At 36.0% G+C, this 27,349-nt stretch overlaps 1 protein-coding gene and 1 pseudogene across 5 annotated transcripts in view; both read left to right on the forward strand.

Moving 5' to 3' along the window:
* The window catches only part of EDA (ectodysplasin A), a 416,826-nt gene that overhangs the window by 124,850 nt on the left and 264,627 nt on the right, over nt 1-27,349 (forward strand). The gene's annotated exons all lie outside the window — the stretch shown is intronic.
* Nucleotides 6,196-7,336, forward strand: LOC118025878 (annotated as a pseudogene).

Below are 27,349 nucleotides of genomic sequence, written 5' to 3' on the forward strand. Positions count from 1 at the left end.
ACAGCCATAGAGAGGGGCAACCTCAGGAAGGCCCAAACTTCTGTAAGAGGTGTCTAACACCAACAGAGGTTTCCTCCATGTACTGCAATAGGCAACTGTTTCCTCACTTCCAAAAATATGTTTTGAGAATTTAGGCACTGGAGATACAGCTATGAGTGGACATAGTCCCTACTTCCTAGAACTTACAGGCCTACTGTTGGAGGTGGTACAGGCCACAAAGTTCAAAAATAGTTAAGAAAAATGTCAGATGGTAATCAATATGAAGAAGAATCAGCATAGTAAAATATAATAATGATGAGAAGCATAGTTATGATATGATGCTTAGAAGGCCTGTTTGAGGTCATAACATTTAAGCTGAGCCTTATAGATAAGATGAATCTAGGCACACAGAGGAAAGAAAGAGTGTTACAGGTAAAGGAAAAGGTGAGTTCAAAAGCCCTCAGATTAGGAAGAGTTTGGCCTTTCTTAAAACCCAAGGGAAAATAATGAGTGGTATGAGACATCAGCAAAATCCAGATTATTCAGATGGGATTTATAGGCCATGGTAAGCAATTTGGATTTTTTCTGAGTTTAGTGGAAGTCCGCTGGAAAATTTTAAGGAGGAGTGCAATTGGTCAGATTGTGCTTTAACAAGATTACTGTTTGCAGAGTAGACATTGGATTGTAGGAGGTCAAGAGTGGAAGCAGGGACACTAGTTAGGATGCAACTACTTTTGTCCTAGGGAGAGATAATGTGGTCTTAGATTAGGATGGTAATGATGGAGAATGAGAGAAGTGGGAGGATTTGGGTTATAATTTGAAGATACAGTCAACATGGCTTGCTGATGGATTGGACATAGAGCTAGAGAAAAGGAAAAAATTAAGACTATCCTCTCTCTAGTTTTAGTATTTGGAAAGCTCAAAAGAGAGTGTTGGAAAGTTGGTGGTCAGGATTAGCTGGTGAGACCGTCATCTGGAAAAGTAGAAGCCCAAATAAGACTGGCAGAGCCCAGGAATTGACAGACTAACAGCAGTCAGTTCAACAGCTGCCAATGCCAGTAATTAGGGCAAATGCAGGAGGATGAAAGTAGCCCCTTGGAGAGGAGACTAACAATAGAAAGCTGCTTAGCCCACTCCTGTGGTGGGGGGAGCAGTTAGCAGGTACTTAAGAGATCCTGCCTGGCCCAGGAGAGAATGGGAAAACTTGGAGATTCAGGATTTGGGGTGGGGGGGGGCGGTGGAGTTTGATGTCTCTTGGTTGCCTTCATTGTGATCCAGATATCTTAATTTTAGCCTTCAGGTTACTAGTATCCATATAAACACCTGTGAAACCTGTAATAGAAAAATCTTTGGAAATGAAAAATACACTCTTCTATTTATAAAAGGGAGTTGATTAGGTAAAGGGATGAGAAATTAGATGATTTGCAAGTTCTGCTTCTGCCCATCTCCAGGAATGTGCAAAGCTCTATTACTAAGGACTGTGCTAAAAAGACCTGTCATGTGATATGTTGTAAGTGTGCATCATGTAAACAGTGTTAGGATTGGTGATGCTGGTTGCCTTTAAAGAATTATTGCTTTAATATTATTACATTTAAAGAAAAGAAAAAGCAGAGGATCTTTAGGATAATTGGTAAACCAATAACCATCATTTGACTGTCTCCTTTGTGAAGACAGCACAGTATAGTAGCTAAAAGCATGGACTCTTGCGATGCCTGGGTATCTAATCTGTACTCCACCACTTACTTGAAGCATGATCTTTGGGTCAGTTAATCTTCTCTAAGCCTGAGTTTTTATCATCTATAAAATGAGGATAATGTAACTTCCCTTATAAGGTTGTGTTGTTGATTAGATGTGTTGATATTTATGAAGTGTTTAAAACACTATCCATATTAGTGTTTGTTAAATAACATAAAATAAACAAGTACTTGGATAGCAGGCTAATCAAAAAATGTAAGACTGGCCCAAAATACTGGGTCATTGGGTTGAGTAGGCAGGACAGAAAAAGCAATTGACTGGAAGTTAAGACACAGGTTTAGAGTGGTTCTGAAGTAGGACTGGGAGTGCCTGTCACAACTTGATTAGTCTTTTCCTGGCTACAAGACAGGAGCTGATATAGACCTCTTGAGGCCCAGAGATAGGTGAAGAATCTTTAGATTCTCTAAGAACACTGAATTATATACAAATAATAGAAATAATGCCATGCTGACATTAGATCTAATAGAATATTAGTCCCTGAAAACCACTGTTTTTCCAAAGCTAAATGTAACTCCTGTGTGCTTTTAGAAATGATGTCCTTTTAGAAACCTCACTGAGGTCTTTCTTTCTTTCTTTCTTTCTTTCTTTCTTTCTTTCTTTCTTTCTTTTCTTCATTCTTTTCTTTCTCTCTCTCTCTCTCTTCTTTCTTTCTTTTTTGGAGGAAAGAGAGCTAGCTATCATTTCTGTCAGGAGAAGGGATGAAGTAAAAAAAAAATTATAGTTTATTTTCCTCTTGAAGTGACTTTAAATATTTTATTGCTATACATATTTTTTCCTACTAACCAAGACAGTTTCTCCTCCCTCCCATTTTATCCCAAGTATTCCTATCCAAAAGACATATAATTACATTCTTTATATATTATACTGAGTAGTGCTTTATGAACATCAAATGGCAAAAGTCAGCATCTGTGGATGGATCATGATAGTAATTATAAGTGGCACATTTGTCTTATTCCATCTGTAGAATACACAGAGTTAAGACCCTTTTTAGAGTTTTAGGGCTGCACAGATTTGGAGGGGTCTCATCCATCTTCCTCCCTCTAGGCTCAACTCTACCTAAACCTTTCTAGAAAGATGAATCTCTTATTTTTACAGGGCCCTTGGGAATGAAATTTTGTAACCTCCTTCCAAGTCCTTTATGTCATCAATATAGATGCAAAAATCCTCAACAAAATATTAGCACCAAATCCAACAATATATTTAAAAAATCATACACGACGATCAAATGGGATTTATTCCCAGGATGCAAGGGTGCTTCAATATTCACAAAACTCAACGTAATATGTCACATCAATAGAAGAAAGAATAAAAATCATATGATCATTTCAATAGATGCAGAAAAAGCATTTGACAAAGTATAACATCCATTCATGTTTAAGACTCTCTGCAAAGTAGGTCTAGAGGGAATATACTTTAATATAATAAAGGTCCTATATGAAAAACCCACAGACAACATCATATTCAATGGGGGAAAACTGAGAGGGTTTCCCCTAAGGTCAGGAACAAGATAAGGATGTCCTCTCTCACCACTTTCCTTCAGCATAGTACTGGAAGTCCTAGCCACAGCAATTAGACAACATAAAGAAATAAAAGGCATGCAAAGGAAGAAGCAAAACTCTGACTTTATGCATATGACATGATATTGTATATAGAAAACCCAAAAGACTCTACCAAAAACTGCTAGAACTGATAAATGAATTCAGTAAAGTTGCAGGATATAAAATCAATATACAGAAATCTGCATTTCTGTACACTAATAATGAAACAGCAAAAAGAGAAATAAAGCAATCCCATTTACAGTTGCACCAAAAACAATAAAATATCTAGGAATAAACCTAACCAAAGAGGTGAAAGACCTGTACTCTGAAAACTATAAAACACTGATGAAAGAAATTGAAGATGACACAAAGAAATGGGAACGACATTCCATGCTCATGGACTGGAAGAACAGATATCATTAAAATGTCTATAATACCCAAAACAATCACACATTTAAGGCAATCCCTATAAAATAACAAAATACAACAACAACAAAAAAAACCCGAGCTCTCATTTTTCACAGAGCTAGAACAATCAATCTTAAAATTTGTATGGAACCACAAAAGACCCTGAATACCCAAAGTAACATTGAAAAAGAAAAGCAAAGTTGGAGGCATCACAATTCCAGACTTCAAGTTATATTACAAAGCTGAAGTGATCAAAACAGTATGACACTGGCACAAAAATAGACACATAGATCAATGGAACAGAATAGAAAACTCAGAAATGAACCCACAACTATATGGCCAATTAATCTTCAAGAAAGGAGGAATGAATATCCAATGGGGGAAAGACAGTCTCTTAAACAAATGGTATTGGGAAAACTGGACAGCCACATTCAAAAGAATGAAGCTGGACCATTTTCACCACACACAATAATAAATTCAAAATGGATTAAGGACTAAATGTGAGACCTGAAACCATAAAAGTCCTTTCAGAGAGCACAGGCAGTAATCTCTCAGACATTGGTGGTAGCAACATTTTTCTAGATGGGTCTCCTGGGGCAAGGGAAACAAAAGCAAAAATAAACTATTGTGGACTACATCAAAATAAAAAAAAAGTTTCTGCACAGTGAAGGAAACAATGAACAAAATTAAAAGGCAAGCTACTGAATGGGAGAAGATATTTGCAAACCACACATCTAATAAAGGGTTAGTATCCAAAATATATAAAGAACTGATACAACTCAACATCCAAAAAACAAATAATCCAATTACAATATAGGCAGAAGACAAGAACAGATGTTTCTCCAAAGAAGACCTATAGATGGCCAACAGACAGATGAAAAGATGCTCAACATCATTCATCAGCAGTGAAAAAGAAATCAAAACTACAATGAGATATCACCTCACACCTGGCAGAAGGCTAAAATGAAAAACACAAGAAACAAAAATGTGGTGAAAAAGGAACCCTTTTGCACTGTGGGAATGCGAACTGGTGCAGCCACTGTGGAAAACAGTATGGAGATTTCTCAAGAAGTTAAAAATAGAACTACCCTATGAGCCAGCAATACTGGGTATTTACCCAGAAAATACAAAAACACTATTTCAAAGGGATACATGCACCTTTATGTCCTTATGCTTATTGCAGCATTATTTACAATAGCCGAAGTATGGAAGCAGTCCAAATGTCCATTGATGAATGGATAAAGAAGTGATATGTGTGTGTGTATGTGTGTGTGTGTGTGTATAATTCAGCAATGCAAAAGAATGAAATATTAACATTTGCAACAATATGGATAGAGGTAGAGAGTATAATGCTAAGTGAAGTAAGTCAAAGAATATACAATATGATCTCATTCATATGTAGAATTTAAGAAATAAATGAGCAAAGGGGAAAAAGAGAGACAAACCAAGAAATAGACTCTTAACTATAGGGAACAAACTGATGGTTACCAGAGGTGATGGCAGTGGGGAAATAGGGGTAATAGGGTATGAGGATTAAAGAGTACATTTAATCATGATAAAAAAAATTTTAATGGTGTTTAAAAAAAAATTCTAAACTGATGACCCAGTAATTCCACTATTAGGTATATACTTGGGGAATCAAAACATATGTCCACACAAAAATTTGTACAAAGATGTTCAAGGAAGCATTATTCATAACAGCCAAAAAGAGGAGACAACCTAAATGTCCACCAACAGATATTTGGGTAAACAAATTGTGATGTCACTGTACAATGGATTATTATTTGTGTTAAAAAAGGAAGTTCTGATATATGCTACAAGATGGATAAACCTTGAAACATGCTAAGTAAAAAACTGGTCAAAAAGACTATATATTATATTATTCCCTTTTTATGAAATATCCAGAATGTACAAATTCATACATTCTGGAAAAATAGATCAGTGACTGAGGCTAGAACAGGGATGAGGGCTGCAGCAGGAGTGAGGGATGACTGCTAATGAGTACAGGGTTTCTTTCTGGGATGTTAAAAATACTTTCAAGTTACATTGTGGTGATGGTTGTACAACTCTGTACTGAAAACCACTAAACTGTATACCATAAATAGGTGAATTTTATGGTATATGAAATCTATCACAATAAAAACTGTTTAAAAATGAAAAGAAAAAGGAAGAGAAGAGTAAGAAGCAGTCCAGCTACCCTACTGGAAAAGACTAAATGGAGAGGGCACATGGAGAGAAGCAGCCCTGGAACTACATGTGGAAGGAGAGACGTCCTGCCTTCCCAGCATTAAAATCAAGCCTTTAAATAACTCCAGCCCCAGCCATCAAGTACTGCAACTGTACAAGAGAACTTGAGAAAGATTAGCAGAACTGCCCAGCTGAGTCAAATCTACACACAGAGCTATCAAATCTAATAAAACAAATTTTATTTTAAGCCACTAGGTTTGAGGGTAGTTTGTTTTACATCAATAGATAACCAGAAGAGCCATTTGGGAAAAGATACCATAGACTCCAGATGGGTCAGAGATTTAAATGCAAACCTGAAACAACACAAGTATTCGAAGAAAATATGGGTAAATCCTATAACCAGCATAAGGGGAAAAACTTTTCCAATTGTATTTCAAAATGAAGATCCAATAAAAGATTGATACATTTAATTACTTTTAAAATTTTAAGGGTTTGCAGGGCAAAATCTCCATTAATAAATAAAGGGGGAGACACTGCAGACCCAGGACCCAGAACTGCTCCAAGGAGGTGAATAATAGCTCTTCAAGTCTGAAATAAAAAAGACTTCAAGTCTTCAAGTCCAATAAAACTACATTGCAAAAAAATGGAAAAGAAACAGAATTGGAAAGAGTACAAAAAATAGAAGAGGCAGATCCTGAAAACATTGTGGTGGACATGTAGTGAATGGGAAGGTGGAGTATTTCCTGAAGTGGAAGGGATTTACAGATGCTGACAGTACTTGGGAACCTGAAGAAAATTTTCATTGTCCAGAGTTAATTGAAGCATTTCTTAATTCTCAAAAAGCTGGTAAAGAAAAATATGGTACAAAAAGAAAACCTGTATCTGACAGTGAATCAGATGACAGCAAATCAGAGAAGAGAAGAGATGCTGCTGATAGACAAGAGGTTTTGCCAGAGGTCTTGATCCTGAAGGAATAATTGATGCCACAGACATCAGTGGAAAATTAATGTTTCTCATGAAATGGAAAGATTCAGATGAGGCAGACTTGGTGCTGGCAAAAGAGGCAAATATGAAGTGTCCTCAAATTGTAATTGCTTTTTATGAAGAGAGACTAACTTGGCATTGTCCAGAAGATGAAACTCAATAATTGTGTTGTTTTATATATATATTATATGTAAAATCTAGGTCTTGGTTTTTGGATTTATTAGTGTGAAGAAATAACATTCTAATGAAAGTCAAGTTTGATATGTTCATTTTGAAGTAGTATTGGGGGAGTTGTTGGGATGTTTTTTGCATCTAGAGCACGGTTAGCTTGAACAAATAAAAGCTTTCCTTTATCAGAAAAGAATATTTGAGATCATGGTATATTATTCTCCTGCATTAGAGAACACCTTTTCTAAATGTTGAGGGAAATCTTCATAATCATTACTCTATCAGAATTTTGTTTAACTTCCATATGCCTGAGGACCATTCTGGGTTTTTTGTTTGTTTGGAGTTTTTTTTGTGTGTTTGTATACATAAAAATACATATGTAAATGGTTTTCTTTTTTTTTTTTTTTTAACATTCACCAAAACAAAAATAGCATTTATAATCATGGATAAGCCTGTGTTTCTGGGAGGCCGTCATTTTCAGCAACCTAAGAAATCACTTGAAGTTAAATAGAAATTTTTCCTGAAGTCTTAGCCTTTCAAATTTTGCAATTAATTGGGCAATTTAAATATAATGTAAACATTATATTTAAATATATATATATATAATATATTGGACAATTTAAAAGCAGCTGTATCAGAATCCATATCCCTATCTACAGTCATATAAATGCAAGTTTATTTGCAAGATCACCGAATGGAAAATTTTATCACTACCAACAACCTCCCCACCCAAATGAGAAAACTAGACAAGTCCTGGTGCATTTTAATTAGGTAAGCAAAACTTACTTAAACTTTAAAGGTTCCTTCTAGTGAACCATTCCTTTTCAAGAAGTTGAAATCCGGGGCGCCTGGGTGGCCCAGTTGTTAAGCGTCTGCCTTCGGCTCAGGTCATGATCTTAGGGTCCTGGGATCGAGCCCCGCATCGGGCTCCCTGCTCAGCAGGAAGCCTGCTTCTCCCTCTCCCACTCCCCCTGCTTGTGTTCCCTCTCTCGCTGTGTCTCTCTCTGTCAAATAAATAAATAAAATCTTTAAAAAAAAGAAGTTGAAATCCTTGTGTTGCATTGATTAAAAGGTCATGATTCATGGAATGTCTAAGACTTTGTTCACAGAAACCTAATCATAATCAGATGGTTAGAGATGTTGACAATTTAGGACCTACTGGAATAAATGGGTTAACAAACTTCTGTATTCTAAATTCTTTGACTTGCATCTTTTTCTTTACTCCAACTCATACCTTAGATGTAGCCTCAGTCTTAGTATTTGAGTTACTAGTTCAGCAGAAACCAGGAAAAGCAAGAACTTTGTAGTAATCAGAATGTTATCCAACTGTATATTGTTTACTTTATTGTAAATAATGGTAAACAGTGGTCAATAGTTTTTTGGAGTTTTTTTGTGTTGTTTTGTTTTGTTTACTCAGTCTCCATGCCCAGCGTGGAGCCCAGTGTGGGGCTTAAACTCAGGATCCTGAGATCAAGACCTGAAATGAGATCAAGAGTCAGACACTTAACTGACTGAGCCACCTAGGTGCCCCAATAGATAGTTTTATATTCCTTTAAAATAAATGAAGGGCCCTTGGGAACGAAATTTGTAACCTCCTTCTAAGCCGTTTCTGTGTTTAGGACTTTGACTGTCAGGACATCTTTCCTTTTACTCAAGTAAAATCCCATTACAAAGACAAAGATATTTCCATACCCTCTTGGAGACTCTATAGTAATGGTGCTTCTTTGCATTGATTGTGGACTACATTACTATAAATAAACCTATACAAGAAAATGCTTTTGGGGGGCTCTGACTTAGTAGCACCTTGTTTATAATACAAATGTGTGGTTTTATGTCTGCTTTGTGTGGGGAAGAAGAGGATAAAACTCTAGAGGAGGTGTGAAAGGTTTGCTTTCATAACCTTTCCTTGTTACTACTAGGTTATGATCACATGCTAATTTGTCATTAGCAGCATGAAGTGAGCTCTCTTGTTTTCTGGTCCTATGTGATTTCTAGCAATACACCAATTATTTTTTAAAAATTCTACTCAAACCAAAGAAATGTGAGGGTTAGTTGAGGGGAGGACAATTAGTGGCGAACTCTAACTTGTATTTAACATGAATCCCCTTTCTCTTTCCCAGTGTTTGTTAGTCTCCAGGTCCTTTTGATTTTCTAATTTTTCTGCATGTAGCCTAGGAGAAAGTCCTGGTGGATCCTACTGAACTCAGAAGAAACTAGTTAAGCTAAGTCCCCTTAGTAATTAAAGGGTGTGCTGTAAATAATTTAGTAATTAAAGAGGGTGCTGACCAAACTTGGCTGGTCAAGTGTGATAACTCACAGTTAACATTTACTTAGCCAGCTTAATTCCAAGGTTGAGCATGAAATCTCTCTTTTTTGAATAGTATTGATTGTATTATCCTGATAATCTTGATCCATGATCAAGATTAAATCATGTTAATCCAATATATCTCTTTTAGGAGGTAAAACGTTATCATCTGGTATACACTTGACTTATTTTAGTACCATACTCCTTTCCTTATAACTGAAAAGATATTCTAACTTCATCTCAGCAGATACTATGTGAGCTGCTTAACAGAAACATGTCCATAAGGAAGAAAATCTTACACATTTAATTCTGCTTGGGGGGGCACTGCAAAGCATGAACAGAAAGCTGAAATTTCATAATAAAGCCATTGTAGATACGGTGTCAAGATGCCATTTTAATAATCCAAATTTTAATCATCTTCACTCTGCCACATCATATTTTATTTTCTATTAGCCACACACCTCTGAAATGCTCACTAAGGGGCATTGGTGATAGAAACTACACCTGCCCTGATATGTTTGCACTGCCAGGATTTGATGGATCTTTGTTCAAAGATCGCCATATGGGCTCAGTCTCTCTATGGAACAAACTCTTTTTGTGGCTACAGATATGAACTTAATAGCATCTCTTGGCTATGGAGTTATCCTTCTCAAGCAATTTGTTTGCATTTTTGTTGTGTATCACTCTGAAGTAGGGTTTATACTTAAATGTACTTTATTTAGATGCTAAAATAATTCATGTTTGTATCCCTCTAGTTCTATTACCATATGCTCTTCTTTGTAACTTTAAGACTACTTGCAAATGTCAGGTACAGTGTTTAGAAGGCATCCATCTCCATCTGTATAACAAAGAGTAAGTAAGGATTGGGCATTGTGATTCATCCAGATAATTGAGCATAAGCCAAAACTCCAGTGGGATGGAGAGTAAGACTATAGCCCATGACTTGGATGAAATAGGAACCTTATATGAAGTGCTCCAATGACATGGACTAGATTTTCCTAGAGAAATAAGATTTAGTGTCAAAGTGTTACCTCTATGTTTTTAGAAATAGTTTGACAGTCGCAGTTTATGGATTATTCTAGTATGCTTGCTTCTCCCTCTTCCATTTCCCACATTTGGGCTTGCTTTTTTTTTTTTTTTTTTTTTTACTGTTACTTAAACCTAGGAACAGCATTTATATTCAGCAAATATTTTTTTGAGCAGAAGTTTGAGACAAGTTTGTCAAAAAAAAAAAAAGACATAATTTTTTCTCCATGTTAATATTTATGAAACCAATTGCTGAAGGGGATTTGGGATTATGTCTGACTCCTGGTTCCACACAATTTATATACTATCTGATCTGTTTATTCTCTAATGCATTTTTATTTTTAAAGTTTACTTCAAGTCATTAAATATCTGCATTAATTGAAAAATGGAATTTATTATTCAGTAACTGTATCTTAAAGTTTCTTTCTCCTCTGTTTGTTTTAGGGAAATCAATGAGTTTATTTTTTTTTTAGCCAGCATTGTTCCACCCTGATATAGCATTATAACTAGTGATAGCTGGAATATATTCAATTCCAAGTGGACCAGTGTCATTTTTCTGTACAGCAGGAGTGAATAAGATTAACTGTAGATTAGCCAGAAGGAAAATGGCTTTGTGTTTTACCTTTGTAGCAGACTCTTGGAAGGTAATTAATTTGATATTGTTATCTGTAAGAAATAGAATAAAGCAGGATGAAGCATGTACGTTCAAATGTGTAGCTGACGGCATTCTTAAAAGCAGAAAGTGCTAATTTTTTACTTTTAAAAAAATCTGGAAGAGGGCCCCAAATAATTCAGGGAAAGAAAAATGATGTCCAAGCAAAATCACATGACTAAGATAATTCCAGTGAAACCCAGGAAGAACCGCATTAGTGATAGTCTGTAAGTATACACAGTACTTTACAATAGGTTGATTGCACTAAACAAAGAAGAAAATCCTTTCTCTGAGGAGCTTACAATCTAAAGATACAAGTTGGTACAGTGCAATATAGAATGAGAACAATAAGTGAGCTCCATAGTGGGTGGTCTTCATAGCTGAAATGCTTCAAAAATAAATGCCTTCTTGGAAAGGTAGAGGTTTGAGAGGGAGTGGTCCGGGCGTGCAAAGAAGTGGAAAGCTGTTCTTTGGGGGCTGGGAGGTGAGGGGAAGGAAGGGAGGGTTGGATCGAGTGTCTGAAAAGAGGCTCAATATAAGAACGGGTAAAGAGATCAGACTAACATTGGCATGGTAGAATTTGGTGATTTAAAGAACAAGATGAAATGCCAGTAGAGGAGGATTTAGAGAGAGGGGACAAACAACATACCCTACGACTTTCTATTACAGCAAATACCACATCTTTAAAGACCCAGATATGGAGAGTGCTGCTTGCAACAGCTTCTTGCCAATGTGAATGGCTTCTACAACAGAATAGTCCGGAATGGTTCCATTGAGATACTGTATGTGAAAGGGCTTTGTAAGCAGCAAAGCAGTACAAATGTAAGTCATCATCATAATTCTGCTTAGCTTTGACTTCATTAAATTTTTGTTTGGTAATATATTTTAAGACATAAAGGTTAGCAGTAGAACTTCCTGTTTTCAGAGATGTTGTCAAGAACAGATTTGTTATTGTAAATGCTTCATTTATTTCCCTGTTAGATTATTACAAATGCTCATAGTAAATGTTCCTCAAAGAGTTCTTTCTACTTTCCTTACAGTTGAACTAATATTTATTTTTATATCGGTGAAGATCATTTTCATCTTCATTCTTGCTCCCTCTCTTGCTACCCAGTCTTTTTTTTTTCCACCTCTGTTCATATGGTCATGTATTTTTTTTTTAGTCTCACATATCATTTTATACTCTACCTCATTCTAACAGGATTTGAGTTGGTTTATTGAGAAACTAATACAATAATAACAGGATGAACAAATTGACAGAGAAATGAGTGTGAAGGGAAAATAAATGTAAGAAACTGAAATGAGGCCATGGTAAGGTTTAGACTGAGTACACAGAATTAGGGATTTTATAGCTGTACCCTAAGTTTGGCTGAGTGTCTTAGCAGACAGATCAAAGAGGGAAATATTAGCTATAAGATTTGCAGGGGTCCATGAGGTAAAAATGAACCAATTTCTCAGAAGAAGCAAGCACAGATTTTCTTGAGACCAGTGATAAATTCCTCCCATGGGTTTTTATGAATGCCAGTTTGGTGAGTTTGGATTTTATCCTGAAGGCACTGGGAAGACAGTGAAAGCTTTTGGTCTAGGGGATGACATACACAAAGCTGTCTTTACAGCAGATAAAGGAAAGTTCAAATGAGTTGGGGGAAACTAGATATAAGAAAACCAGTTAGAGATGAGCTCTAAGGGTCTGGACAAGGATGTATCAGAAGGAATGGAAAGTTATAGGGAGGGTTAAAAAGATCGCCAGGGTCACTGCTTAGATATGAATGGAAAGGAAGGAATCAAGGATGCCTATAGGGTTCAGTTCTACCTAGAGATGTCATCATAATGCCTGGCAAATATAAGAGAAGGAGCATTATGTTAAATGAGAAAGCACAGAAAGTTTTGAAAAAAGTAAGATAACCACTATGGATTCTTATAGTCCCATTTTGGAGTAAGCAGAACGAAATAAATGGAAAGCTACCATCTTCTTTTTTTAAGATTTTTTTTTTTTTGACAGAGAGAGATAGCGAGAGCAGGAACACAAGCAGGGGGAGTGGGAGAGGGAGAAGCAGGCTTCCTGCTGAGCAGGGAGCCCGATGTGGGACTCGATCCCAGGACCCTGGGATCATGACCTGAGCCGAAGGCAGACGCTTAACGACTGAGCCACCCAGGCGCCTGGAAAGCTACCATCTTTTAACAGTTTATGTTTTACTAAGTGCTTTTATGTACAGTATCTTGTCATTATGACAGTCCTGTAAGAGAAGTAGTAAGTATCCACATTTTACAGATAAAAAAAAATCTGAGACTTAATGATTAACTGATGCATCTGAAGCTATATGACTAGTAAGTGCCTTGTTCCCCCGCCTCCCCACACTGTCTGACACCACCTCAAGAAGGCCTTCTGCTTGGAGCTATTCGTGTGATACTAGATGACCAAATCAGGACAAGGTTAGAGTTTTGCCAACATTATGACTCAAGTTTTTGCTTTGCTCTACTATAACTGTTCCACTGGGGACACTTGATATGAATAGAACTGTTTGCCCCTACACTAAATGTCTCCAGACTGCTATGCTTTTTAAATTTCATATCTGCTTTTTATAGTTCTTTAATCTCTTCCACTGCTGTCAGCTGTTACTACTTGATGTATTTGGAAGCTCCCCATTCCTAATCAGTTGTGCCCCTGGAACCAGATAAATATGCTTGTTGTTTTTAGACACAATTTTACCAGTGACTATACATTGAAGACATAAGCAATCCTATTATGATAACCTAACCCTAATGTTATATTTTGCTATATTTTTATGAGCAAATATACATCTTAATGCTTGGTCATTAGAATGTATATTATTGTCTGTCTTCTAGGTTATTGGCTAATTCTGGATAGTTGAAGGTACTGGATAAGTTACCTAGAAAGGTATCTATATTTACTGTATAACCCCTGAGCATTACTTTTCAAAAGCAGATGCTATTGGTGGCAATAGGGAAATGTAGCAATGCTTTACACACGGGAGGTTGTGTATTTTTGGTGCATAGCAGTCTAGTTGCCAAAGGCTTGAAATGACTACCCAATCCCCTTTGTTCCAGAATGATATGTGGCCACTTCTCTCAGTCCCCAATGCCCTCTGCTAGAAAGGTTACAGACATTCCCTTTTGTTTCAATAAGTGTTTCCTCCTGAAACAGCTACAGAAGCTTCCAACTAGCCCTCCCCTGGTTCTCCCTTTTTCTCTCTGGGAGGAAGCTTTTAATAAAGATTTATTGACTACCCACAGGGGCATTGTTCCTATAGGAAGCACTGCACTCCTCAGTGTGAAATCTGTGTCTCCAGCATTTTGTGACACTGGGTACAGTGTGTGCATAACTCAGATGTGTGGACCGTGGACAGCCTGGGCTTTATGAGTGCCCAGTCTACCTCCAAACACAAATGATGTTTTTTCCAAATCTACTTTTCAAATTAATTTTATTTTTTTTAATTGTATTATTTTACACACAGAGAGAGAGCACAAGCAGGCAGAGCAGCAGGCAGAGGGAAAGAGAGAAGCAGGCTTCCCACCGAACAGAGAGCCCGACATGGGGCTTGATTCCAGGACCCTGGGATCATGACCTGAGCCGACTGTAGACGCTTAAACCTCTGAGCCACCCAGGCACCCCTAAAATTCATTTTAAAGATGATGGACAGTCAGTAACTAATCAGTACATTCATTAAGCAAACTGAACTGGATGGAAATAATAGAGAACGAAGAGGAAAGGTGATTTCCCTTTATATTCTGAAGGATGAAATTAATAAAAGTTGTTATCCTTAGAACTCAGCAAGGTTAATAACTAAAACTCTTGGCCTTTCAGATGTTGATAGGTAAGATTGTATTCTTCATGGTGTTAGGAAGGGAAAGTGTTTATTTCTTTGCATAGGTACTATGGGACAAAGAAGCTACTTTTATTGTTAGCTGGAAATACCTGCATATCACCTTGTGCCCAGAAAAATGGGAATGATTTTGGATTTGCTGTGGCCTATGGAAAATACAGCTCTGCTACTAGCATCTTATGGCTTGAAATTGGGCTTTGGTAGAGAGTTTCTGGATTGATGGTCTTTGGAATCTATGACCACGGATGAGCTTTACAAAGATGATTGGTAGAATACAATTCCTGATGCCCTTACATAAATGCATTTAAGCCATGAAAGTATTTTCTGGAAATAGTCAGGGCATACCAACTTTCCTGAGAGTGAAGGAGATTTTCTAGAAGTCTTTGGGCTTTAGTGGTTGTCCTGCTTTGCAAGCAACCATGTCATTATATCCATTTTTTTTTTTTAAGATTTTATTTATATGACACAGAGAGACACAGCGAGAGAGGGAACACAAGCAGGGGGAGTGGGAGAGGGAGAAGCAGGCTTCCCGCGGAGCAGGGAGCCCGATGCAGCGCTCGATCCCAGGACCCTGGGATCATGACCCGAGCTGAAGGCAGACGCTTAACGACTGAGCCACCCAGGTGCCCCTCATTATATCCATTTTTGACTGACCGTTCAGAAGGAGAGAAATTTGCTTTCCATTTTTTTTGTTCTTGTGTCTTAAGTATCTATTACAGGAACATACATTTGGTGGACAATCAAATGTCTCTGATGAGATGTTTATTGGTGAATGAAAAATGTTTTCTGAGGGGAGCAAGTGGTATGCTCTCTAAAGATAATCAGATTTATCAGTTCGAAAATATGACAATGCAACTGAAGTATCTAGATTGAATGGAAAGCTATGAATTATGCCTACAGAATGCTGCAGCTGCTCCCTTATGTGACCTCGACTTTGGCAGTATAATGAAAGTAAATTATTAAACGTTTAAAGAGCTTCACTAAATGAAAACAATTAGTGGCTTGATGTGTTATATTTAGACCTAGCACTAGAGAGGCTTCACTGGTTATAGTGCTTGTGAGCGCTGAAGCCAGCCCTTGATATTTGAGGTACATTATGCACATTTCCCCAGAGCAGCATGGTTTGGAGTTCTCTGTGTGATGCATCAGTTAGCTTTAGTGCCCTCTGACTAAAAAGGATATGATGATGGGTGATTATCAGGCATAAGATTTAAACCAATGAGATTTGAGGCTCTAGACCTTAATTGCATTTTATCTGTCAACTGCATTGAGCTTTCCTTTTGAAAACCAGACTAACATTGACCTGCCAGAGTCTATGGGGAGGCTCAGCTATAATAAATCTTGATTAGGTATCAGTAGATATAATAGGGACAAGCAATGAGCTAGCCAGAAAGGGAGAGGTGGGCATAATGGACATTTTTTGAGCTGAGAAGAGGATAATGAGATTAGACCAAAAGAAAATTTGTACTCCTCTTTGTCCTTCCTTTTTGCCACTACCTTGGTCTAGTACGGAACCTTACCTGCAAGATCTCTTCTTATCTTTCCTTATTTTTGTTTTCTTCCACCACTACCACCCCCATTCATTCCTTGCTCTTGAGACCTTCTGTCTTAGTGGAAATTCCCTATTAATGTATTACCTAATAAGAGAAAGACACCAAAGAAAACTGTTAGTTTCCCCGCCCCCCCTTTTTTTTGTATTCTTGGAAAATCCTACTTTTACCCTTGCATCTTTCTTTATTAATGCTACCCAGATAAACCTTTATTAGATAATCTCATCTCCCATATTTTTATAAAGTGACTTTATTATAAATGGCTGGAGCTGAGATCATTGTATTTACCTAAGGAGCAACATTCTCTCTATGGCATCTTGATCATTCCGACATCTTGTCATCTAGGGTGGTATCCCAGAGTATTAACAATCTTATTAATGGTTACTGTGAAATTCTCCAACCAAAATTAATTCAAAGTCACTTTAACTTAAAATGATTTAGATAAGATCCCCAAATCAAATGGTCATAGGCCTAGCACTGCCTAACAATTAGAAATTGGTGCTTTGGAACAATGGTTTTTAAACTATTTTACTTCTGGAGGAAACAAAATTCTATTAACACTCCACCCTAAGGGAAAAAAAAAAAAAAGAATCATTTATCACCAAAGAGCCAAAATTCTGGTCTCCCCTAACCATCCCTCTCCCCCAAAAAAAGTTTTTAAAGGCTGAGAGAATGTAACAATAATGACATAGATAAGAAGGAAACTGGCTTACCCATTCATTCATTCAACAAATATATATTGATAGCCTACTATATACCATCATCGTTCTCTACCTTGTTATCCAAAAGATAATGTTCCCAAGTTTGAAAATAACTATTCTCTAGTGGTGTGTAACCTATGCTTGAATTAGAGTAAACCCTCAATTTCATTTCTTTTTGGTAGTCAGTGATTCGGTACTATGTCCTTTGGATACAAGAAGTATAATGCTTTTGTTTTCCAACTCTAGGATGTCTCTCTAGCCTGCAGAATCTTATCTATCACTCATAACCATCATTCATATTTGTTAAATTGTGCTTCTAGTTATTTCCAATGTCTTGATTTTATTTTTTCTTTTTTAACATTTTATGTTAAAATATTTATTGTAATATAATTTAATATAAAACATACATAACATTTTAATTAATATAAAATTTAATATATATTTGAATATAAAATATTAGAATATTTTAAAATAAGCTTTTATTTTTAAAAATTCACAGGAAGTTACAAAAATAGTACAGAAAAGTCTCTCGTACCCTTTATCCAATTTCCTCCAGTGGTTACAGTTTACTTAACTAGAGTGCTATATCAAACCAGAAAAATGACATTGATACTCTGTATGTATATAGTTCTATGTCATTTTATCACATGTGAAGATATGTATAACCAACCAAGAGACAACACTATTCCATCACCACAAAGGTCTTCCACTTGCCTCCTACCCCTTTGGAATAAGCCCCAACCCCTCCCATCCATCACTTATCCCTAACTTCTGGCAACCACTATATTTCCATCTGTAAAACTTTGTCATTTCTTTAGTATTATATAAAGAAAATACAGTATGTAACCTTTTGAGATTGACTTTTGTTCACTGAGCATGATACTTTTGAAAGACACCCAATTTGTTGCCTGTATCAATAGATTTTCCTTTTTATTGTTGAGTAATATTCTCTGGTATGGATGTACTATAGTTTGCTTAATCTTATGCCTATTTTATTGTTCTATTTTCAAGTTTTCTGATTCTTTCCTCCATTCAATTCCTTCTGCTGTTGAGCCCATCCATTGAGTTTTTAATTTGGCTATTGTATTTTTCAGTTCTAAAATTTCCATTTGGTTCTTCTTTATAACTTCTCTTCCTTTACTGAGACTTCCTATTTTTTTCCATTTGTTTCTGTTGTATTCATAATTGCTCCTTGAAGAAGCTTATTATGATCACTGTTTAAAATCCTATTCAGGGGTGCCTGGGTGGCTCAGATGGTTAAGCATCTGCCTTTGGGCTCAGGTCATGATCCCAGGGTTCTGGGATCGAGTCCTGCATCGGGCTCCCTGCTCAGCGGGGAGCCTACCTCTCTCTCTCTCTGTCTCTTATGAATAAATAAATAAAATCTTTAAAATAAAATAAAAATAAAATAAAATAAAATCCTATTCAGATAATTCTAATCTCTTGTCATCTCAGTATTGGTTTCTGTTGATTTTATTTTCTCTTTAGGTTGAGGTCTTCCTGGATCTTAGTATGATGAGTGATTTTTTTTTAAGTTTTTATTTAAACTCTGGTTAGTTAAAATACAGTGTAATATTAGTTTCAGGTGTACAATTTAGTGATTCAGCACTTCCATACTATATCCGGTGCTCTAATAAGTGATTCTTAATGGAATCCTGGACATTTTGAGTATTTTGCTATAAGTTCTGGATCTTATTTATATCAGTTTTAGCAGGCATCCTCTGACATTACACCTGTGAGGGAAGGTAGGCACTGCTTGGTTCATGCCAGGTGGGCATGGATATCTAGGTTCCCTATTCAACCTTTCTTGACAACCTTTCTAGTCAGGAAGAGGATGTCTTGTTACTGCTAGGCAGAGGTGGAAGTTCAGGCTCCCCATGAGGCCTCCACTGATACCACACTTGCAGGGAGGAGCACCTTCTTACCATTAGGTGGAAGTGGAAGCCCAGACTTACCAAATGGTTTCTACTGACACCAAGGAGTGGGGAAACCTTGTTATGGCCAGGCAAGGATGAAGGTCCTAGCTCTCTACTCAGTCTTCTCTGACATCTCTCCAATGGGGAGGTAAGAAGGGCACCTCCTTACAGCTAGGCTAGAGTTGATATCCAAGTTTCCCACTTGGCCTTTACTGAAGGTGATGTAGGTAGGGCCACAGTTTTATCTGTGGTGTTTGGATAGAGTAAGGAGCTGATTGTCTACAAGTTTTCTGTCTTGCTAGTCTGCCATTTTCCTGGTCCTTTGGCTAGAAAGACCTGGCTTTTCTTGGGGCTTGATGTTAAACACTTAGAAATCTTTAAAAGCAATAAAATAATTATGAATAACACTGTGATTGTGTTAACTATGCCATATTTTTCCTTATAGTTTTTAACACATTTATTGAGGTATAATTGACATACAATAAAGCACATTTAAAGTGTACAATCTGATGTATACACACATCACCACACTCAAGATAATGAATATCCATCACCCCCCAAAATTTTCTGGTGCCTTTTTGTATTTCCTCCATTCCCTTCCCCATCACTTCCTTTCCTTCCAGACAACTACTGATCTACTTCTTGTCACTATAATTTACAGATTGTAGAATTTTCTATAAGTGGATTCATTCAGTATGAACTCTTTATCTTGCTTCTTCCGCTCAGCGTAACTATTTTTATATTCATCTATGTTGTGTGTATGTATAGTTCATTCCTCTTCTACTGTTGAGTAGTATTACATTATACAGATATATGACAATCTATTTTCCCTTTCAACTATTGATAGCTATTTGACTTATTTTTACTTTTAGCTATTATACATAAAGCTGCTATGAACATTTGTGTACAAGAGTTTCTGTGTATATATGCATTTATTTCTCTTAGATGATTGGACAATGGGATGTCTGGGACATATGGAAGGTGTATATTTACCTTTTTAAAAACTGCCAAACTTCTAAATTTTACACTACCACTAACAATGTTTGAGAGTTCCAGTTGTTCTACATCCTTGCGAAGACTTGGTATAGTGAGCTTTTTAATTGTAGGCATTTTAGTGGTTGTATAGTATTATCTCATAGTGGCTTTAATTTGCATTTCTCTGATGGCTAATAATATCAAACATCTTTTCATGTGCTTATATACCATCCAAATATATTCTTTGGTGAAGTGTCTGTTTAAGTATTTTGCCTATTTTTACTAAGTTCATTATCATCTTATTGAGTTATAAGAGTTCCTTATATACTCTAGATACAAGTCCTTTGTCAGATATATATTTTGCAAATACATGTTTTCATGGTCTGTGGCTTGCTTTTACATTTTTACAGTGGTGTCTTCTGAAGGGTAAACATTTTTAATGTTGATGAAATCTGATTTGTTGACTTTTTTTCCCTTTTATAATTTGTGGGTTTATGTCATATTTAAGAAATCTTTGGCAAACTCAAGGACACTGAGATTTTCTCTTATGTTTTTGTCTAGAAGTTTTATAGTTTTAACTCTTACATTTAGGTCTATGATTCATATTGACTTAATTTTGTATATAGTATATGATAAGAGCCAAGGTTGGTTTGTTTATTTGCATATAGATATCCATTTGTTTCTGCACCATTTATTGAACAGTTCTTTCCCTATTGCTTTCATACCTGTGTTGGAAATCAATTGACGATATAAAGGCATAACTGACAATATAATAAAAATCAAATGTCAATATTGTTTTCTCTATCTTTGCACAATAACATACTGTCTTGCTTACTGTAGCTTTATACTGTCCTGAGCAAAGTAGTGTAAGTCCTTCAGCATTGTTCTTTTTCTTTTCTTTTTTTAAAAGATTTATTTATTTTAGATAACCTGAGCAGAAACCAAGAGTCAGAGGCTTAACCGACTGAGCCACCTAGATGCCCTAGCATTGTTCTTTTTCAAAACTCTTTCGACTATTTTAGGTGCTTTACATTTCTTTATAAATTTTAGGATCAAATTGTTAATTTCTGCAGACATTTCCTTTTATGTGGATTTAATTTGTTCTTATTTTACTACTTAATTTAGAATGCTGAGGTCATTGATTTGAGAACTTTGTTTTTCTTTTTTTAAGATTTATTGTAGTGAGAGAGAGAGAGAGCACGAGTGGAGGGAGGGGCAGAGGGAGAAGGACAGAGTATCCTCAAGCAGACTCCCCACTGAGCAAGGAGCCTGATGCAGGGCTCAGTCCTAGGACCCGAGATCATGACTGGAGCCAAAATCAAGAGTCAGCCATTTAACCAGCTGAACTACCCAGGCACCCCCCCCCTTTTTTTCTTTTCTAATATAGGCATTTAAGTGCTATAAATTTTCCCTGAATTTTTAATTCTGATATATTGTATATTCATCATCATTCAGATCAAAGTCTTTTTCTACTTTCCCTTTTGATTTTTTCCTTGACCCATGGATTAGCTAGAAGTATGTTAACTAATTTCCAAGTACTGGATTATTTTCCAGCTGTATTTCTGTTCTTGATTTCTATTTTAATTCCATTGTGATAAGACAGTTACTTCGTGTGACTTAAAATCCTTTTAAATTTATTGAGCCTTTTTTTTGGCCCAGAATATGGTCTATCTTGGTAAATTTCACGTGCTGGTGAAAAAGAATGTGTACTCTTCAAATGCTTAGTGGAGTGTTCTTTACATATCAATTAGTTCAACTTGGATGATAGTATTTGCAGTCTTCTGTTTCCTTACTGATTTTCTGTCTACTTAACTCTATCCGTTATTGAGGAAAGAGTATTGGAATCTCTCTGTATAATTGTGCATTTGTCTATTTCTCCTTACAGTTCTGTCAGTTTTTCATTTATGTATTGTGAAGCTCTGTTATTAGGTGCATAAGTATTTAGAATTGTCCATTTTATGAATTGACCTCTATCACTATGAAATGAACTTCTTTGTTCCCAGTTATATTCTTTGCTCTAAAATCTACTTTATATGATTAATATACATACTCCAGATTTATTTTAATTAGTGTTAGTATGTTATATCTTTTTTTATCCTTTTACTTTTAGCCTCTTGTGTCTTTATTTTAAAGTATATTTTTTTAGGTAGCCTATAATTGAGTCTTGCTTTTTTAAATCCAGTCTGAAGGTCTCTGCCTTTTAATTGGGGATTTTAGAATATTTACATTTAATGTGATTGTGGATATGGTTAGGTTTAAGTCTGTCATCTTGTCATTTTGTATTCTGTTTCCCCCATCTGTTCTTTGTCCCCCTTTCCCTCTTCTTCGTTCTTTTGGATCAAATGACTATTGTTATGATTCTATTGCATGGGTTATTAGCTATAATTCTTTTTTATTACTTTAGTGGTTACTTTAGGGTTTATAGTACACACAATAAGAAAACAATCTTTTGTAATTACTATTTCTGATGTTCTATATTTCTTTGTAGCGATCCATATTTCTGTCTGCTGTTATTTGACTTTCTCCTGAAGGATGCACTGTAACATTTTTTATACTTTGGGTATGCTGGTGGTGAATTCTTTAAGCTTTTATATCTCTGAGAAAGTCTTTTAAATTGAAATAAACTTTTTATTTTGAAATAATAGTAGATTGTGTACACACATAAGAAATAATAGAGATCATGTGTACCCTTCACCCAGTGTCCCCCAATAGTAACATCTTATAAAACGCTAATACAATATTAAAAAACAGGATGTTGAATTTATGCACTAAAGATACAGAAAAATTCCATTACCATAATGATCCTGTTGGTTGTCCTTTTATTATCCACACCCATGAAACCTTTATGTTTAACTCATGGCAATCACTAATCTATTCTCCATCTCTATAATTTTCTCATTTCTAGAATGTTATATAAAAGGAATCATATAATATATGTACTTCTGAAATTGGCTCTATCCATTCCGAAGTTTCATTTTGATGTGTGTATAGATTATTTGTTCCTTTTATTGCTGCAGTTTAACCATTCACATGTTGAAGAACATCTGGTCTGTTTCCAGTTTGGGGCTATAATGAATTAAACTGTTTTGAACATTTGTTTACAGGTTTACGTGGACATAAATTTTTATGCCTCTGGGACTATTGCTCAAGTGCAAGTGCTGGTTGCCTGGTTTAGTTTTATAAGAAACTATTAAATTGTTATCCAGGCTAGCTGTATCATTTTGCATTCCCACCAGCAATGTATAAGTGATCTAGTTTTTCCACATCCTTTCTAGTATTTGGTGTTATCACTGATTTTTATTTTAGCCATTTGAGTAGGTGTGTAGTAATATCTCATTGTGGTTTGAGGTTGTATTTTTCCAATGACTAATGAGGTGAAACATCTTTTGATATGCTTATTTGCCATCTATATATCCTCTTCAGTGAAATGTCTCTCTTCATGTCTTTTTTTAAAATTTTCTAATTGGATTTTTTTTAACCATTGCATTTTGAGAGCTCTTTATATATTCAACATACTAGTCTTTTGTTGGATATGTAGTTTGCAAATATTTTCTCCCATTCTGTAGCTTATCTTTTCATCCTCTTAGGTCCTTTGAAGAACAAAAGATTTAATAAGGATGAAGTCCAATTTACCACTTTTTGTTTAATGGATTATGCTTTTGGTGCCAACTCTAAGAAGTATTGCCTATTCCTAAATTCTGAAGATTTGCTTTCTTTTATGTTTTTTTGCTAATCTCTTGTAATTTTTGTCTCCTACAATTTTTTTTAATTGAAGTTTAGCTGCCATACAATGTTATATTAGTTTCAGGAGTACAACATAGTGATTATTTTACAAGTTACACTTACATTCATAGTCCATATTGACATAAGTTTGTATAAGGGTGAAGTAAAGTTCAAGACTGATATTTTTTTAAATCTATGGATGTTCAATTGCTCCAGCATCATTTGTTGAAAGACTATATACTTGCCCCATTAAACTGCTTTTGCTTCTTTATCAAAAATCAGTTGTACCATAACAATTAATAAAATATTTATACATTTATAGATAAACTTGCATTAATCTTGGAAACATGCTAAGTAAAAGAAGCTAGATGCAAAAGGCCACATATCGTATTCAATTTATGTGAATTCATATAGTATTCAATTTATGTGAAATGTCCAGAATAGGAAAATCTATAAAGACAGAAAGTAGATTAGTACTTGCAGTGGAAAATGGGGGGAAAAGTGTGAGATGTGACCATATTAGGGCATAAGATTTCTTTTGGGAGTAATCGAAATGTTCTAAAATTAGGTACTGGTGATGAGTGCACAACTCTGTGAATATATTCAATACCACTGGATTGTATAGCTAAAAGGGTGAATTTTGTGGTGTGTGAATTATATCTCAATAAAGGTGTCATAAAAAATAAAATAATTAGGCATATTTTTGTGGGTCCACATGGGGTTTTCTATTCTGTTGTATTGATCTGTGCATGTATTGTTCTGCCAATGTCACACAGTATGATGTTATCAGTAGGTATTTTGTAGATGTTCTTTATCAAGCTGAGGAACATCCTCTCTATTCCTAATTGCTGAGTTTTTTCATATTTATCTGTTGATATAGTAGATTACCATATTAATAATATAATCAGCATATTAATCGGTTTTCAAATGTTGAACCAGTCTTGCACACATGGAATAAGGCCTGGTGTATAATTTATTTTATACAATGTTAGCTCCAATTTGTTAATATCTTTATTAAGGTAAACTTCATACAACATAAAACTCACCATTGTAGCCATGTTAAAAGGTACAATTAGTGGCTTTTCATACATTCACAGTGTTGTGCAAACATCACTACTATCTAATTCCAAACACTTTCATCACCCCACAAATAAACATGGTAGCCATTAAAAAGTCACTCCCAATTTCCTCCTTCCCCCAGCCCCAGGCAACCACTAATGTATTTCCTATATCTATAAATTTGTACATTTCATGTAAATGGAATCATACAATACGTTGTCTTTTTGTGACTGGTTTCTTTCACTTAGCATAATGTTTTCAAGGTTCATCCATGTTGTAGCATGTATCAGAATTTCACTTCTTTCTAAGACTGAATAGTATTCCATTGTGTCAAAATACCACATTTTGGGGTGCTGGGGTGGCTCAGTCAGTTAAGTGGCCAACTCTTGATTTTGACTCAGGGGGTCATGATCTCAGGTCCTGGGATTAAGCCCCACATGGGGCTCCATACTCAGCGGGGAGTCTGCCTGAGATTCTCTCCCTCTCCTCCTGCCCCTCCCCCCACTCACTCAAGCTCTCTCTCAAATAAATAAATCTTTTTAAAAATGTCACATTTTATTTGTCCATTTATTTATTAAAGGACATCTAGGTTTTTCCACCATTTGGCATATGTGAATAATAATACAGCTATGAACATTCATGTCCAAGTGTCTATTTGAGTCCCTGCTTTCACTTCTTTTGGTTATATATCTAGGAGTGAAATTGCTGAATCATATGGTAATTTTGTGTTTAACTTGTTGGGGAACTGCCAGACTTTTCCACAGTGACTGTTATATTCCCACCGTCAGTGCACAGTGGTTCCAGTTTCTCTATATCTTAACCAAAACTTTTTATTTTCTGGGTTATTTTTTTTAACTTAAATTTTAGTTAACATACAGTGCAATATTGGTTTCTGGAGTAGAATTCAGTGATTCATCACTTACATGTAACACCCAGTGCTCCTCACAGCAAGTGCCCTCTTTAATACCCATCATCCATCTAGCCCATCCCCCACACACCTCCCTCCATCAACCCTTAGTTTGTTCTCTATCATTAAGAGTGTCTTATGGTTTAGGGGTGTGCCTGGGTGGCTCAGTAGTTGAGCGTCTGCCTTCAGCTCTGGTCATGATCCCAGGGTCCTGGGATCGAGTCCCACATTGGGCTCCCTGCTCTGCGGGAAGCCTGCTTCTCCCTCTCCCACTCCCTCTGCTTGTGTTCCCTCTCTCGCTGTGTCTCTCTCTGTGAAATAAATAAAATCTTAAAAAAAAAAAAAAAGAGTCTTTTATGGTTGGTTTCCCTCTTTCCTTTTTTTCTTTTCCCCTTTCCCATATGTTCATCTGTTTTCTGCCTTAAATTCCACATATGAGTGAGATCATATGGGATTTGTCCTTCTCTGACTGATTTATTTCACTTAGCATAATGCACTCTAGTTCCATACATGTCATTGCAAATGGCAAGTTTTCATTTTTTTGATAGCTGAGTAATATTCCATTGTATATATATACCATATCTTCTTTATCCATTCATCAGTCAATGGACATTGAGGCTCTTTCCATAATTTGGCTATTGTTGATAATGCTGCTATAAACATTGGGGTACATGTACTCCTTTGAATCTGCATTTTTGTATCCTTTGGGTAAATACCTAGTAGTGCAATTACTGGATCCTAGGGTAGTTCTACTTTTTAAATTTTTGAGGAACCTCTATACTGTTCTCCAGAGTGGCTGCAACAGTTTACATTCCCACCAATTGTGTAAGAGGGTTCCCCTTTCTCCACATCCTCACCAACAACACCCATTGTTTCTTGTGTTGTTAATTTTAGCCATTCTGATAGGTGTGAGGTGGTAACTCATCGTGGTTTTCATTTGTATTTCCCTGATGATGGGTGATGTTGAGCATCTTTCCATGTGTCTGTTAGCCATCTGGATGTCTTATTTGGAAAAGTGTCTCTTCATGTCTTCTGCCCATTTCTTAACTGGATTATTTGTTTTTTGGGTGTTGAGTTTGATAAGTTCTTTATAGATTTTGGATACTAACCCTTTATTAGATATGTCATTTGCAAATATCTTCTCCCATTCCATTGGTTGACTTTTAGTTTTATTGATTGTTTCATTCCCTATGCAGAAGATTTTTATCTTGATGAAGTCCTAGTAGTTCAGTTTTGCTTTTGTTTCCTTTGCCTCCAGAGATGTGTCTAGTAAGAAGTTGCTACAACCGAGGTAAAAGAGATTTCTGCCTGTGTTCTCCTCTAGAATTTTGATGGTTTCCTGTCTCACATTTAGGTCTTTCATCCATTTTGAATTTATTTTTGTGTATGGTGTAAGAAAGTGGTCAGTTTCATTCTTCTGCATGTTGTGTCCAGTTTTCCCAACACCATTTGTTGAAGAGACTGTCTTTTTTTCATTGGATATTCTTTCCTGCTTTGTCAGAGATTAGTTGAGCATATAGTTGTTGTTGTTGCTGTTTAATAGCCATCTTAATGTGTGTGAAGTGGTATCTCACTGTGTTCTGATTTGCATTTCTCTAATGATTAGTAATGTTGAGCATCTTCATGTGTTTATTGACTATATGTCTTTGGAGAAATATCTATTCAAGTCTT

Source organism: Mirounga leonina, unplaced genomic scaffold, assembly GCF_011800145.1.
Source record: "Mirounga leonina isolate KUSES-001 unplaced genomic scaffold, KU_Mleo_1.0 Mir_204, whole genome shotgun sequence".
Classification (NCBI taxonomy): Eukaryota; Metazoa; Chordata; class Mammalia; order Carnivora; family Phocidae; genus Mirounga; species Mirounga leonina.